Below are 16058 nucleotides of genomic sequence, written 5' to 3' on the forward strand. Positions count from 1 at the left end.
TGGTTTAACTAATAAACAAAATAAAAACAATAACAATATAAAGGTGAAACTCGAAAAATTTTAATGGAATATGCATATTAGAATATGCAAAAAGTTATTATCGTGTAATTCAAATTAAAAGGTGAAACTAATATATTTAGTGTATATATAACTATATACATATGCATGATTATACTTTTCAGAAGGCTGACATTTCTGTATTTAAAATCCTTTTTAAAAAATTTTTATTTCATGTAATCTAATTTTCTGAGATTTTCAATTTGGGGCCAAAATCCTCAAAATTATAGCTTTTGCATGATATTCAAATTTTTCGAGTTTCACCTGTAATAATAAAAATAAATGTGTGTGTGTATTGTTTTGAGATATATATACGTATAACAATGAATTTAATAATAAAAATACTAAATATTATTATTTATTACTATTATATTCATTAACATAATCACACAACTTTTGGTTAAATTGTTAATCCCTACAAACAAGCGCAGCAAACCTGGAGTTTTTTTTAATTGATAAAAATTGCTTTTGCAAATTAGATTAGTTCCCGCTCTTGCAGTGCTTGATTGACAGGTGAGGAGGCGGAGCTTCACTGTGATGATGTAAGATGCATTATACGATCGCAGAACATTTTGAACCCTGTTTGCGCCTGCAGGTTTAAATCTAAATGTTATTAAAACGACGTGCAAAGAGACATGAGAGGTTTTGCTTTCTGAGAAATTGATCAAAATGAAGCGAGTTTGTGCTTTAAAACTAGAACATTTCCCAGTGGGATCAGAAAAACAAACTTGTTTTCAAATTCAGTTGGTTTTTCTGACTCCATTAGCAGATTTCTGTTCTGTTTTTGAGTAGAAACATGTTGTTTTTTTCTCCTCAAACAAGATTTCTTATGTTGCATCTCGAATGTTTTGATGTTTGTGCAGGAAAAGAAGGCAGTTTTTGCAGTGAACGGTGACACAGATGTGATTTGACTCTCTCATGTAAAGCTGCAACTCTCTCTCTCTCTCTCACACACACACACACACACACACTCGCACACACTCAGTGAATAATTCAACGACTCCGGTCGGACTCGACATGCTGTTATGCAACTCTGCTGAAGTAGTTTATTTCCTGAAGCATTGAGTCTTGTTATCTGGTGTCTGTATGATCGTTCTGGTGTGTGTGTGTTTACACACGCTCTACACACACTTTCTCTGCCCGTTTCTGGTAGTTTTCACTGTTTGCCGATAAGATCTGAGATGGGTTTGTGGTGCGTTGTTGAGTGTTATGATTACTGTGCAGTTATTGCTCAAATTCATAATCCGGTTTGACTTGTAAAAATGTACAGTGACAATAAATTCACATGTTTAAACTTGCGTTTACAGTTATGCATTTTTGTTTTTTTTAATTAAAAGTCTTTTTTTCACTTTATTGAAAATAATTACAGGAATAGTTTTGTTATTTTTATTAATATCACTATTTAATATTATTTGATTTAAAATATTATTCTGTGAATTATATTATTTTAAATAAATTTAAAATGTGTGAATGTCCTGGTAAACACTACATAAGGACAAAATGTCCACACAAAGATGGCAACATCTGGAATTTCAATACAAATTACTCTTTCCTTGTGAGGACATTATTATTATTTATATATATATATATAATCCATGAGGAAACGAGCACATAAATCATCAAGAATGAGTTTTTTTGAAAATGTCAAAATGCGTGTGTGATGGGTAGTAGTGCTGGGCGGTTTGACCAAAAATTTATATCACGTTTTTTTTCACAATTATGCCGGTTTTCCGGTTTATGACGGTTTTTTTTTCATGCATAATCAGGTGTTCAAAGCATTTTCTACTGGTTGAGAGAGGAATTACTGCAGTAAATGGACTTAGGATGGTGTATTTTACTGTCATTAGTGAATATTGTAGAATAGAATAGCGCCCAGTATAACCTAAAATTGTTATTTCTTAACGTTCTAATAACCAGGAAATAACGTTAATACATCATTTATATAACGGGAGAATTGAACGTTCTAATGACGTTTGAATGATGTTCTTATAACCAAGCAAGAACGTTAATACAACGTTTATACAACGGGAGAATTGTACGTTCTTATAACGTTTTGAATAAAGTTCTTATAACCAAGAAATTACGTTAATACAACGTCTAAAAAACTGGGCGTGTTGAATGTTCCTAGAACATTCTGAAATAACGTTAACGTTTTTATAACTTAATGGGAACGTTATAAAAACGTTCTAATAACCTAAAATTGTTAGCTGGGGAAGAGGAGAGATTCGCGATTGCACTGAACACGTTTTAAGTGCAGGATTCTCTGAGCGAACACAGAGAAAATAGACCTATTTTAACAAGAGTAGCGTGTATCCGAGAGCGCGGCACATTATATTCCGCACGCGAGCAGAGAGATTCGCCATCACGCATTATATTAATGTACTTTCGCGCTACAATAATGCAATGGGTTTGGTTTAGGGGTTGGGTTAGTCTGTGTGTGTGTTGGGTAGGTTTAGGGGTCGGGTTAGTGTGTGTGTGTGATGGGAAGGTTAGGGGTTGGGTGGGTTGGTGTGTGCGTGTGTTTGTGCGTGTGTGTGATGGGAAGGTTTAGGGGTCGGGTTAGTCTGTGTGTGTGTGTGTGTGTTGGGTAGGTTTAGGGGTCGGGTTAGTGTCTGTGTGTCTGTGTGTGTGTGTGATGGGTAGGTTTAGGGGTCGGGTTAGAATGTGTGTGTGTGTGTGTGTGTGATGGGAAGGTTGCGTGTGTGTGATGGGAAGGTTTAGGGATCGGGTTAGTGTGTGTGTGTGTGTGTGTGATGGGAAGGTTAGGGGTTGGGTGTGTGTGTGTTCGTGCGTGTGTGTGATAGGAAGGTTTAGGGCTCGGGTTAGTCTGTGTGTGTGTGTGTGTGTGTGTGTGTGTGTGATGGGAAGGTTAGGGGTTGGGGTGTGTGTCTGTAGGGTTGGTGTCAAGGGACCGAAAATACAGTTTGTGCGGTGTAAAAACCATTACGTCTATGAAAAGTCCCCATAAAACATGGAATCCCAAGGCGTGTGTGTGTGTGTGAGAGTTAATCATTGTCCTTCAGCTGATGTCAGAGTTGCACTGAAGGGTCGTGGTGGGAATGAATCGTTCCAGTTTTCTCACACCGGTAAGGAGCCGTGCTGGTTCTGAGATCACAGAACCGGTGTGTGTGTGTGTGAGAGAGTCTTCACCGCGAGCCCGGCTCAGACTGCTGGTGATAGTAATGAACGAACACTGACGATTAACAGGTGAAACGGATGAAACTACTGTAGGAGTCCATCAGGAGACTCCAGAAATAATCACCGGTCCGCTGTGGGGGGGAATCTTCTTTACCTTATATGATTTTAACGGTAACGCTTTACAATAAGTTTCATTAGTTAATGTATTAACTAACATGAACTAGCAATGAGCAATACATTTGTTACAGTATTTATTAATCTTTATTAATATTAGTTAATAAAAATCCAGCTGTTCGTTGTTTGCTCATGTTAGTTCTCAGCATTAACTAATGTTAGCAAGATTTTAATAAAGTATTAGTAAATGTTGAAATGAACATTACCAAATATTAAGAAATGCTATACAAGTTATTATTAGTTAATGCTAACTAATGTAGTCAACTAATCAACCTTATTGTACAGTGTTACCATTTTATTTAATGTGCTCTTTTTGTAATGTTGTAAATACAGGCATGATTCTGATTTCAGTTTTTTGAGATCTAGGCCCGTTTATATTTTATATGCACCTCCACACCAGATGTGAAGTTCGGTAATTTTATCCCGTTGTGGCATTTGCAGTCTCCAGTGTGTCAGACGTCTGAGTAACTCTTATTATAACATTCTCATTTTTGTTAACTCAAAAGCTGGGCTTCGTGGGTGTCCTGATGTCCTCTGGGAACAGGAATGTTATATTAAGGAAATTAGCCTTATACTCCACACGTGCCGGACATGTACACACCCGTCGCACCAGCACCTGATCCTCTGATTCTTCTGTGAACATCACGGTTGATGATCTGGCTCAGACTTGCAGTCATGTGACCCAACAAACAGTTTTTATTGTGTTTTCACACCTGTCTGTTTTTTTGAGTGTTTAGGGCGTTTTCAAACCGGTCTTGTTTGGAGCGTTTTTCTCAGATCCTGGGGCTTGATGTATAAAGGTCAGGGCCTGATGTACACTATATTGCCAAAAGTTTTGGGACGCCTGCCTTTACATGCACGTGAACGTTAATGACATCTCATTCTTAATCCGTAGGGTTTAATATGGAGTTGGCAGCAATAACAGCTTCAACTCTTCCGGGGAGGGTTTCCACAAGGTTTAGGAGTGTTTATGGGAATTCTTGACCATTCAGGAGCATCCTGAAACTGTTCCCACAAAGTTGGGAGCATGAAATTTCCAAAGTGTCTTGGTATGCTGAAACATTAAGAGTTCCTTTCACTGGAACTAAGGGGCGGAGCCTAACCCCTGAAAAACAACCCCACACCATAATCCCTAATCCCCCCTCCACTAAACAACCCCACACCATAATCCCCCCTCCACCAAACACCCCCGCATCATAATCCCCCCTCCACCAAACATCCCCGCACCATAATCCCCCCTCCACCAAACATCCCCGCATCATTATCCCCCCTCCACCAAACATCCCCGCATCATTATCCCCCCTCCACCAAACATCCCCGCATCATAATCCCCCCTCCACCAAACACCCCCGCATCATAATCCCCCCTCCACCAAACACCCCCGCATCATAATCCCCCCTCCACCAAACACCCCCGCATCATAATCCCCCCTCCACCAAACACCCCCGCATCATTATCCCCCCTCCACCAAACATCCCCGCACCATAATCCCCCCTCCACCAAACATCCCCGCATCATAATCCCCCCTCCACCAAACATCCCCGCATCATAATCCCCCGCATCATAATCTCCCCTCCACCAAACATCCCCACACCATAATCCCCCTCCACCAAACACCCCCGCACCATAATCCCCCCTCCACCAAACATCCCCGCATCATTATCCCCCCTCCACCAAACATCCCCGCATCATTATCCCCCCTCCACCAAACATCCCCGCATCATAATCCCCCTCCACCAAACACCCCCGCACCATAATCCCCCCTCCACCAAACATCCCCGCATCATTATCCCCCCTCCACCAAACATCCCCGCACCATAATCCCCCCTCCACCAAACACCCCCGCATCATAATCCCCCCTCCACCAAACATCCCCGCATCATAATCCCCCCTCCACCAAACATCCCCGCATCATAATCCCCCGCATCATAATCTCCCCTCCACCAAACATCCCCACACCATAATCCCCCTCCACCAAACACCCCCGCACCATAATCCCCCCTCCACCAAACACCCCCGCATCATAATCCCCCCTCCACCAAACACCCCCGCATCATAATCCCCCGCATCATAATCCCCCCTCCACCAAACACCCCCGCATCATAATCCCCCCTCCACCAAACATCCCCGCATCATAATCCCCCTCCACCAAACATCCCCGCATCATAATCCCCCACACCATAATCCCCCCTCCACCAAACACCCCCGCATCATAATCCCCCCTCCACCAAACACCCCTGCATCATAATCCCCCCTCCACCAAACATCCCCGCATCATAATCCCCCTCCACCAAACATTCCCGCATCATAATCCCCCCTCCACCAAACATCCCCGCATCATAATCCCCCCTCCACCAAACATCCCCGCATCATAATCCCCCTCCACCAAACATTCCCGCATCATAATCCCCCGCATCATAATCCCCCCTCCACCAAACAACCCCACACCATAATCCCCCCTCCACCAAACAACCCCACACCATAATCCCCCTCCACCAAACACCCCCGCACCATAATCCCCCCTCCACCAAACAACACTGCATCATAATCCCCCCCTCCACCAAACATCACCACACCATAATCCCCCCTCCACCAAACATCCCCACACCATAATCCCCCCTCCACCGAATAACCCCACACCATAATCCCCCTCCACCAAACACCCCCGCATCATAATCCCCCTCCACCAAACACCCCCGCATCATAATCCCCCCTCCACCAAACATCCCCGCATCATAATCCCCCCTCCACCAAACATCCCCGCACCATAATCCCCCCTCCACCAAACATCCCCACACCATAATCCCCCCTCCTCCAAACAACTCCACACCATAATCCCCCTCCACCAAACAACTCCACACCATAATCCCCCCTCCACCAAACATCCCCACACCATAACCCCCCCTCCACCAAACATCCCCACACCATACTCCCCCCTCCACCAAACACCCCCGCATCATAATCCCCCCTCCACCAAACATCCCCGCACCATAATCCCCCCTCCACCAAACACCCCCGCATCATAATCCCCCCTCCACCAAACACCCCGCATCATAATCCCCCCTCCACCAAACATCCCCGCATCATAATCCCCCCCTCCACCAAATATCCCCGCACCATAATCCCCCCTCCACCAAACAACCCCGCACCATAATCCCCCCTCCACCAAACAACCCCGCACCATAATCCCCCCTCCACCAAACAACCCCGCATCATAATCCCCCCTCCACCAAACTACCCCGCACGATAACCCCCCTCCACCAAAAATTAATGCACACCATAACCCCACTCCACCACGATCAATCAGTGCATCTCTAGTTCCAAATTATAGCTTGATCTCAAAAAATGATCTTTCAGTGAGTGTGTTTGGCTGCAGTACCGAACGCTTCCACTAGAGGAAACTCGTCTTTCATTAATTTCCAATGCGCTCATTTTTTCTCAGCACCAATTAACCTTTTCAAATCATGTTCATGAAATTTTCTTTTTTTTCACATAGCAAGTGCCAAAACCTTTATCAAGTTTCGTACAATTCAGATGAAGTAAAAAAAAATCATTTTTTTTCAGTCAAATATTAATGAAGTGCACCAGAGGGTTCATTTGAAATTGAGGCATTTACTTAATTCAGTTTTGTTTCTGGTCACAAGCAAATTGTCATAAATTCTCAGTGTTCATAGACCACAATGCCAATTTAAAAAAAGCACTTACTGTAACTCCTAACTTCATTTCAACTTCACCTGAATTAATGTTTTTTATTATAGTAAGTGTTTTTCAATTAAGTAAACATTGTTTTAAGTTCTTTCAGGTGATGATTGAAGGTAAATATTTTCAGTGTTCACAGTTCTTCGCTTGTAAACAAATTCTGTTCTACCAACAAGTTACATTTAATTTAATTGGTTTTTAATTTGTGTTTTTGACATCTCTAACCAGGGTCTAGTTAATGTTAACTTGTGCACTGACAACCAGAAAGTGTCACAATGCATTTTACAGTGAAGTAGCTTTATTACAATTGTAATATCTCTTATTTTGTTTAATAATAATAATTACTATTATGTAATAATATTAACAGCAATATTTAAAAATATTATTATTATGTATGAAGTATATCGATATATAATCACAAGATTTTCGATCAAGATCAAATTTTGTTGATGTTGTTGTTTATATTTATTTAATTTTAAGTTGCAATCACATTTGCTATTAATTTTTTTTTATTCCCGACATTTTTGCATCCCTATTTGCTTTAATTTATTTTTATCCAATACAATGACATTCAGACATTTTCAAGTGTCTTTTAATCTGATCTTATTTTATATAGGCCTAATCTTGCCTTTTGTTTATTTGTATCGAAACTACAGTTAGTTCTGAATATTGTTTCATATTTTTATCTTGTTTTAGTTTATTGCATTTTAGAGGCAATATTTTTTTCTTATATTATCTTTTTAATCATAGCATGAAACTGTTTTTGACGGCTCGGCATGTTTGTGGTTTGATCAGGTCAGATCAGGAATACGTCAGATGCTTTATTTGCCATATCTATTGTTGTATCAGTGAGTTAATGTGTTGTTCTTGTGCTATTTTTATTTGGCGGGCTTGTGCATGTTGTTCCTGTACAATGCGTTCCTGGGTTAAATCTGTGCGCTGGCGTATCTCTGTGAGATTGCATGAGGTTAAAGTCTCGACCACACACACACACACGTGCGGTTTATTTGATTTGTGCTTTGGGCATTTGGCGAGTCGATAACGCTCATCTGTTGTTGTCTTGTAATCTCTTACATCAGGTTGTAATAGTTTGTGTATTGGGTGTGTTTGTGCTGAAACACTCACGAGTGTGTTTCACCTGTTCACTGTTTCATATCTAAAGCTGGACCGTCATATACTTGCAGATTTATTCAAAAGTTTGGGATCGGTAAGATTTTTTAGGTTTTTAAAATAAGTCTCTTCTGCTCACCAATTCTGCATTTATTTGATTAAAAACACAAAAAAAATGTAATATTGTGAGATATTTATTAGAATGTAAAACAGCTATTTTCTATGTGAATATAGTAAAGTGATCCTTTAGAAATCATTCTAATATGATGATTTGATGCTCAAGAAACATTCATTTATTATCAATTTTGAATATGAGTTGTGTACAAATTAATTTCAGGATTATTTGAAGTTCAAAAGAACAGCATTTATTTTAAATAGAATATTTTTTAACATTATTAATGTCTTTACTGTCACTTTTGATCAATTTAATTCAACCTTGATGAATAAAAATATTAATTTATTTTATTTATTTCCCCCAAAAACTAAAATAAAAATTCTTACTGACCCCAAACTGTTGAACGGTAGTGTTTAATGTTACGAAAGCTTCTATTTCAGATAAATTGTTATTTTTTAGTTTTTTTATTAATCAAAGAATCTTGAAATAAAAATGTACACAACTGTTTTCAACACTGATAATAATCATTAATGTTTCTTGAGCATCAAATCATCATATTATAGTGATTTCTGAAGGATCATGTGACACTGAAGACTGGAGTAATGATGCTGAAAATTCAGCTTTGATCACAGGAATAAATTACACTTTACTATATATATATATATTTTATATTATTATATATATATTTTTTTTAATCAAATGAATGCAGAATTGGTGAGCAGAAGAGGCTTCTTTTTAAAAACGTAAAAAATGTTACCGATCCGAAACTTTTGAACAACAGTGTATTTCAACAGTGAAGTGTGCAAATATGCTATTCTGGGATGTTCTCCCTCTCAGGCCACGCCTCTCGCGATAAGCCCCTCCCCCACTCACAAGCCCCTCCCCTTTCTGTTACATCATCATACTAGAAAACTGCTCTTATTATTTGAGGAGTTAAAAACCAAACTCTGATTCTCTGATGCATTTTGAGAGTTTCAGAATGGATTCTATTGAATTCCTTCTGTCTGTGACGGTGAGAGTTTGCACAAGCATTGAACTTTCCTAAAAGTTTGCTTTTTGGATAATTATGGCTTTTATTGCTCAAGTATGGAATGTTTCCGCACATTCCTGGTCAATGTTTGGAGACGGTCCCGTCGCAGCTTTTCTTAGATTGCCACGCAGGAAATAATGCATTGCAAGAACGCATTTAATCGGGTTTGATTGCATCACGTCAGATATGTAAAACTCGAGTCACTTTCATCTTCAGCACGAATCGATGCGCTTCTCTTCAGGAGTGTGTGCTTTGAGCTCGTTTCTGTTTTCATTTTAAATCAGTGAATTTTTTGTGAGTTGAAAGCCTCTTTTGTAATAGTTTATAGTCATGTGCTTATAAATCACCTCAACTGTGCTGCATATGATATGCAAATATTGCTCTTAAAGGTATATTTATTATTTTATATATATATTCTAGTTTGTTTACCGTTCTCACTTATTTAAAATAAATTTGTTACATATGTTTTTTTTTGTTGCACAGGATAATTGTTTGTAAAGCGGGAGATTATTGCGCTGAATAGGAGGATTGCACATAATTTCGTTGCTCTCTTTTGTATTCAATTCCTGTTTATTTGTATAGCGCTTCTCACAATACACATTGTTTCAAGAAAGCTTACAGAAAATGCATGAGTCCACATTGCAATTTAGAGAGAGATCTGTTTTCAGAGGAAACTGTCTAAGTTATGTATTCCAGAAATGTACAAATACAAAATCACAGTTAGCTACAAATGTATTTCAATGTAGTAATTTAATGCAGAAACAATGACCTCGGTGAAGTGATGAATACTTGCTTGTTGACAAATGATCATGACATTTAGAAAAATGTAGCATTGGTGGATGTTGATTCAGAGTTTGAGTTACACACACACACACACACACACACACACACACACACACACACACACACACACGCGCGCGCGCGCGCACACACACACACACACACACACACACACACACACACACACACACACACACACACACACACACACACACACACACACACACACACACACACACACACACACACACACACACACACATATATTCCAGGTAACCGTTCTCACTTATTTGTCAAATTTATTACATAGGAGAAAAAGATTATGCCTGAAAAAGTTTTTATCTTTTTATCATATGTTAATTTAAAAAATAAAAAAAAGTTGTTTGTTTGCTTGGTTTGATTGTATTTATATGATATTTGTATTTTTGTAATTTAATTTTTTTCCATGAAAATAACCTTAGATGATAACATGGCATCTGATCGTATCTTATCTTACATAGGATTTTTTTTTTGCATGTCGAATAATTGTTTGTTACAATTGCGCTGAATAGGAGGATTGCGTATAATTTCGTTGTACTCCTTTTGTATAATGATCCTGAGAGCGACGCACTGTGTGTGTGTGTGTGTGTGTGTGTGTGTGTGTGTGTGTTCTCCCTAAACGGGCCTCTCTGACGGGATCTGGGCCCCTGTTCCTCTAAAGCTCCCGCCCCGCTCCGGCCTCTTCTTCTCCTCGCTAGCGCTCAAAACAAGGTCTAAAGTTCAGAGTCTCCGATGTGCAGATCTGGGTCAAGTCTAGCATTTGGAAAGAGTTTTCCCGGAGCGTTTTCTTCCCTTCATGGCCTGGGATTGGTAAGTTGTTCAGCGTGTGGGGAAAATGTTCTGCCTGTCGTGGGAGTCAGTGCTAGCGCTCTCCGGATCGGCTGCTAATCGGATCTGGGATCAGTTCTGGCTTGATATGGTGAAGTTCAGCTGTGGGCTTTAACACACCAGAACCGTTTTCCTTTCGTTCTGCTCCGGGAAACACTTACACTGATTCACCAAAACATCTGACGTTTCCAGAAGGATCTGTGTCGTGTCTCATGAAAAACACTGACACAAGTGTGTTTTCCAGAATGCTAATAATACTGTATACTAGCACATTATGTGAATTCGAACATTTGACGAAATGTGCAATGTGGGGCAGCTTTTATTGTTTTTTATTTTATTTTTAAAGGAATTTTAAGCCATTTCATTATTATTTTATGTATGTTACTTGATAAATTAAACATGCAAACGCTGAGATCATACGCAAACGTGGCGTACTACTGTTTGAAATGTTTGTTGTGTTGTATACACCGTTTCACTGGCAATTTTGTAAACACAGTAGTGTATTTAGTTTAAAAGTTTGGAGTATATTAAGTTTTTAAGTCTCTTATTTTCACCAAGACTGAATTTATTTGGTCAAAAAATACAGTAAACATACTGAAATATTACAGCTGTTTTCTGTGTGAATATATAGTAAAATGTAATTTATTCCTGTGATCAAAGCTGAATTTTCAGCATCATTACTCCAGTTTTCAGTGTCACATGATCCTTCAGAAATCACTATGATATGATGATTTGCTGCTCAAGAAACATTTATGAATATTATCAGTGCTGAAAACAGGATTATTTGATGGATATGAAGTTGAAAAGGACAGCATTTATTTGAAATAGAATCTTTTGCAACATTATAAACGTCTTCACTGAAGCTTTCGATCAATTTAATGCATCCTAGCCGAATATATTGTGATTATAAGCGAGAGATTTAGTTTGGACACTTAGTTTTGTGGCCTGTCTGAACACAGCCTGTGTTTTCATGTTCGGCGTGACTCATCTTCATATCTTTACATTCTTTACCCTTATTTATAAAGCGCTTTTTACAATACAGATTGTTTCAAAGCAGCTTTACAGAGATAACAGGAAAATAATGCAACACATTTTCCAGAGGAAAATGGCATCACAGTCCAGCTTAAGTAAGTTCTTTTTGTGGTAAAAGAGTTTAATTTAGTTCAAATTTAGTTCATTTATATATATATAGCCGCTCTGGAGAAAACCGTGATGTCATCGTCCAGCTCAGTTCAGTTCTCATATAATGGTATTCAATGGTATATCAAACTATTCATTGAGCGCCAGCAAAAGTGTTTTTGCAGTTGATGGCAGCAATCTTCCACTAAACTATGGCATGTTTCATGTTTTCACCATGAATGAAACTGCAAAATGTCTTCTTTAATGTGAATTTGACCCAAAACGTGGCTACTTTTAATAAACCTGTAGCCTATATACATATCATTCATAATTTTGGCAAATAAATTAGAAAAAATCCATGTATCCCCCTCAAAACTGCACAACTGTAGAGTAAAACATTAATTAATAAAAGTGATAGAAAATGTGTCTAAAAAAACTGACATGATTGTTACAGATCACACTGTCTGAGGCCTCTGGAGAACTCAGAACAACTGTTAGCATAACGTTTAAGGTATAACTGCTATTAAATATAGTATCTTACTACTATGCAGAAAAACCGTTCATTCCTTACATCACTTTACCTCTGTCTTTATCCCCTTTTATCCTCTTCTCGTCTTTTTGGCACAGTATCTATCGCAGGCTATAATATGGAAGCTTGTTTCCGCCACTAAATAAATAAATAATAATTGCTACTTTTAATCTCACAATTCTGACTTTTTTTCTCACAATTGCGAGTTTACATCTCGCAATTCTGACTTAATTTCTCAGAATTGCAAGATATAAAGTCAGAATTGCATGAAATAAAGTCAGAATTGCGTGATATAAAGTCGCAATTGCGTGTTATAAAGTCAGATTTGTGAGATATAAAGTCAGAATTGCGTGATATAAAGTCCAATTCTATGGGGGGGGGGGAAGACGGACTTTTTTCCTCTCAGAATAGTTTATATCTCGCAATTCTGACTTTATAACACGCAATTGCGACTTTATATCTCACAGCTCTGACTTTATATCACGCAATTGCGACTTTATATCTCACAGCTCTGACTTTATAACTCGCAATTCTGACTTTATAACACGCAATTCTGACTTTATAACACGCAATTGCGACTATATATCACGCAATTCTGACTTTATAACACGCAATTGCGACTATATATCACGCAATTCTGACTTTATAACATGCAATTGCGACTATATATCACGCAATTCTGACTTTATAACACGCAATTGCGACTTTATATCTCGCAATTCTGACTTTATAACACGCAATTCTGACTTTATAACACGAAATTGCGACTTTATATCTCACAGCTCTGACTTTATAACTCGCAATTGCGACTATATATCACGCAATTCGGACTTTATAACACGCAATTCTGACTTTATATCTCGCAATTCTGACTTTATATCTCACAATTCTGACTTTATAACTCGCAATTGCGACTATATATCACGCAATTCGGACTTTATAACACGCAATTCTGACTTTATATCTCACAGCTCTGACTTTATAACTCGCAATTGCGACTATATATCACGCAATTCGGACTTTATAACACGCAATTCTGACTTTATATCTCGCAATTCTGACTTTATATCTCACAATTCTGACTTTATAACTCGCAATTGCGACTATATATCACGCAATTCTGACTTTATAACACGCAATTCTGTCTTTATATCTCGCAATTCTGACTTTATAACTCGCAATTGCGACTTTATATCTCGCAATTCTGATTTTATAACACGCAATTCTGACTTTATAACACGCAATTCTGACTTTATAACTCGCAATTGCGACTATATATCACGCAATTCTGACTTTATAACACGCAATTCTGTCTTTATATCTCGCAATTCTGACTTTATAACTCGCAATTGCGACTTTATATCTCGCAATTCTGACTTTATATCACGCAATTCTGACTTTATATCACGCAATTCTGACTTTATATCTCGCAATTCTGACTTTATCTCGCAATTCTGACTTTATATCTCGCAATTGCGACTTTATATCACACAATTCTGACTTTATACCTCGCAATTCTGAGAAATAAAGTCAGAATTGTGAGATAAAAAGTCGCAAATTACCTTTTTTATTTTTCATTCTGTGGCGGAAACAAGCTTCCATACTATAATGCTAATTTATAATGTGTCATGTAAATTCGTCCATCCGTCACAATCGGGCAACTTTCACCGGCGCAAGCTGCCAGCCCGTTTCTACGGGGTGCTTGAGTGTGTTAAGCGCCTTCAAACGAAAGCAATGCTGTCTACATTGGATGCGACGATGCTACACAACAAATTACCCACAGTAAACTGATCGCGCGCTCTGTTTCTGACGCACTACAAGCACTCGTAGATCCGCCGGACCGCATTTGGGGGACTTAGTTAAGTTTTTGTGGAGTTTTTTTTTATTTTTTATTTTTTATTTATGGTTTAAACATATTATTATTATTATTATTATTATTATTATTAAAATAATAATAATTCACTCGTTCACTAATTTTGGCGCCCCTAGCATTTGCCTATTCCGCCTATGCCACGGGCCGGCCCTGTGTCATCGAGACACATAAAGGATGGTCATGTACAACTGAATCGGGACAAGAAACATTCTGAATTATGCAAACCTTCAAACTTCCATGTTTTGTAATATTCTGCGTGTCATTCTCTGGATGATATATTTGTGCTTTGTGAAGCGCTGTGTTACTGCTGAGCTTTCTCTTTCCCCTCACTCTTGGAAGAAGCTTTTGTTTTGCACAGACCACATTGTTAGAAATAACTGGTTGAAACTGGTTGCACAACTCCTGATCGAACCCTGAATATTCAGTGTCAGGGAAGTTAAATATGGTTCATCCTTGAAGAACAGGGAAGTGAAACTTGAAGTGAAACAATATATTAACAATTACTACTTTGCATTGGCTATTTTTTCTTGACAGTTTAGCACCAGGCCTATAAATTATACAAGAATTATCTTTTAGTACAGTGAAAAGGATTGAGATATATACAGTATATATGTGTATATATATATATATATATATATATATATATATATATATATATGTGTGTGTCTGTATATATACAGGTCCCTTAAAATTAGCATATTGTGATAAAGTTCATTATTTTCTGTAATGTAATGATAAAAATTAAATTTTCATATATTTTAGAATCATTGCACACCAACTGAAATATTTCAGGTCTTTTATTGTTTTAATACTGATGATTTTGGCATACAGCTCATGAAAACCCAAAATTCCTATCTCAAAAAATTAGCATATTTCATCCGACCAATAAAAGATTGTGTTTTTAATACAAAAAAAGTCAACCTTCAAATAATTGTTCAGTTATGCACTCAATACTTGGTCGGGAATCCTTTTGCAGAAATGACTGCTTCAATGCGGCGTGGCATGGAGGCAATCAGCCTGTGGCACTGCTGAGGTGTTATGGAGGCCCAGGATGCTTCGATAGCGGCCTTAAGCTCATCCAGAGTGTTGGGTCTTGCGTCTCTCAACTTTCTCTTCACAATATCCCACAGATTCTCTATGGGGTTCAGGTCAGGAGAGTTGGCAGGCCAATTGAGCACAGTAATACCATGGTCAGTAAACCATTTACCAGTGGTGTTGGAACTGTGAGCAGGTGCCAGGTCGTACTGAAAAATGAAATCTTCATCTCCATAAAACTTTCCAGCAGATGGAAGCATGAAGTGCTCCAAAATCTCCTGATAGCTAGCTGCATTGACCCTGCCCTTGATAAAACACAGTGGACCAACACCAGCAGCTGACATGGCACCCCAGACCATCACTGACTGTGGGTACTTGACACTGGACTTCAGGCATTTTGGCATTTCCTTCTCCCCAGTCTTCCTCCAGACTCTGGCACCTTGATTTCCGAATGACATGCAAAATTTGCTTTCATCCGAAAAAAGTACTTTGGACCACTGAGCAACAGTCCAGTGCTGCTTCTCTGTAACCC

The 16058-nt window shown here is 38.7% G+C and overlaps 2 protein-coding genes across 4 annotated transcripts in view; both read left to right on the forward strand.

Annotated features, from left to right (window-relative positions):
- Window positions 1-16058, forward strand: part of lmnl3 (lamin L3) — a 163978-nt gene that overhangs the window by 65667 nt on the left and 82253 nt on the right. The gene's annotated exons all lie outside the window — the stretch shown is intronic.
- vdra (vitamin D receptor a) overlaps window positions 1-16058 on the forward strand; it is an 85566-nt gene that overhangs the window by 18671 nt on the left and 50837 nt on the right. The window contains exon 1 of one of the 3 annotated variants that reach the window (XM_077218661.1): window positions 10809-10952. The exons of the other annotated variants lie outside the window; for them this stretch is intronic. The gene's annotated coding sequence lies outside the window, so the exon portion shown is untranslated. Of the gene's footprint in view, window positions 1-10808; window positions 10953-16058 lie in introns of those variants that run through there. 3 annotated transcript variants of the gene reach the window in all.

This window comes from Siphateles boraxobius, unplaced genomic scaffold (genome assembly GCF_051911475.1).
Source record: "Siphateles boraxobius isolate OS27281-9 unplaced genomic scaffold, OSU_SipBor_1 77, whole genome shotgun sequence".
NCBI classification, from domain to species: Eukaryota; Metazoa; Chordata; class Actinopteri; order Cypriniformes; family Leuciscidae; genus Siphateles; species Siphateles boraxobius.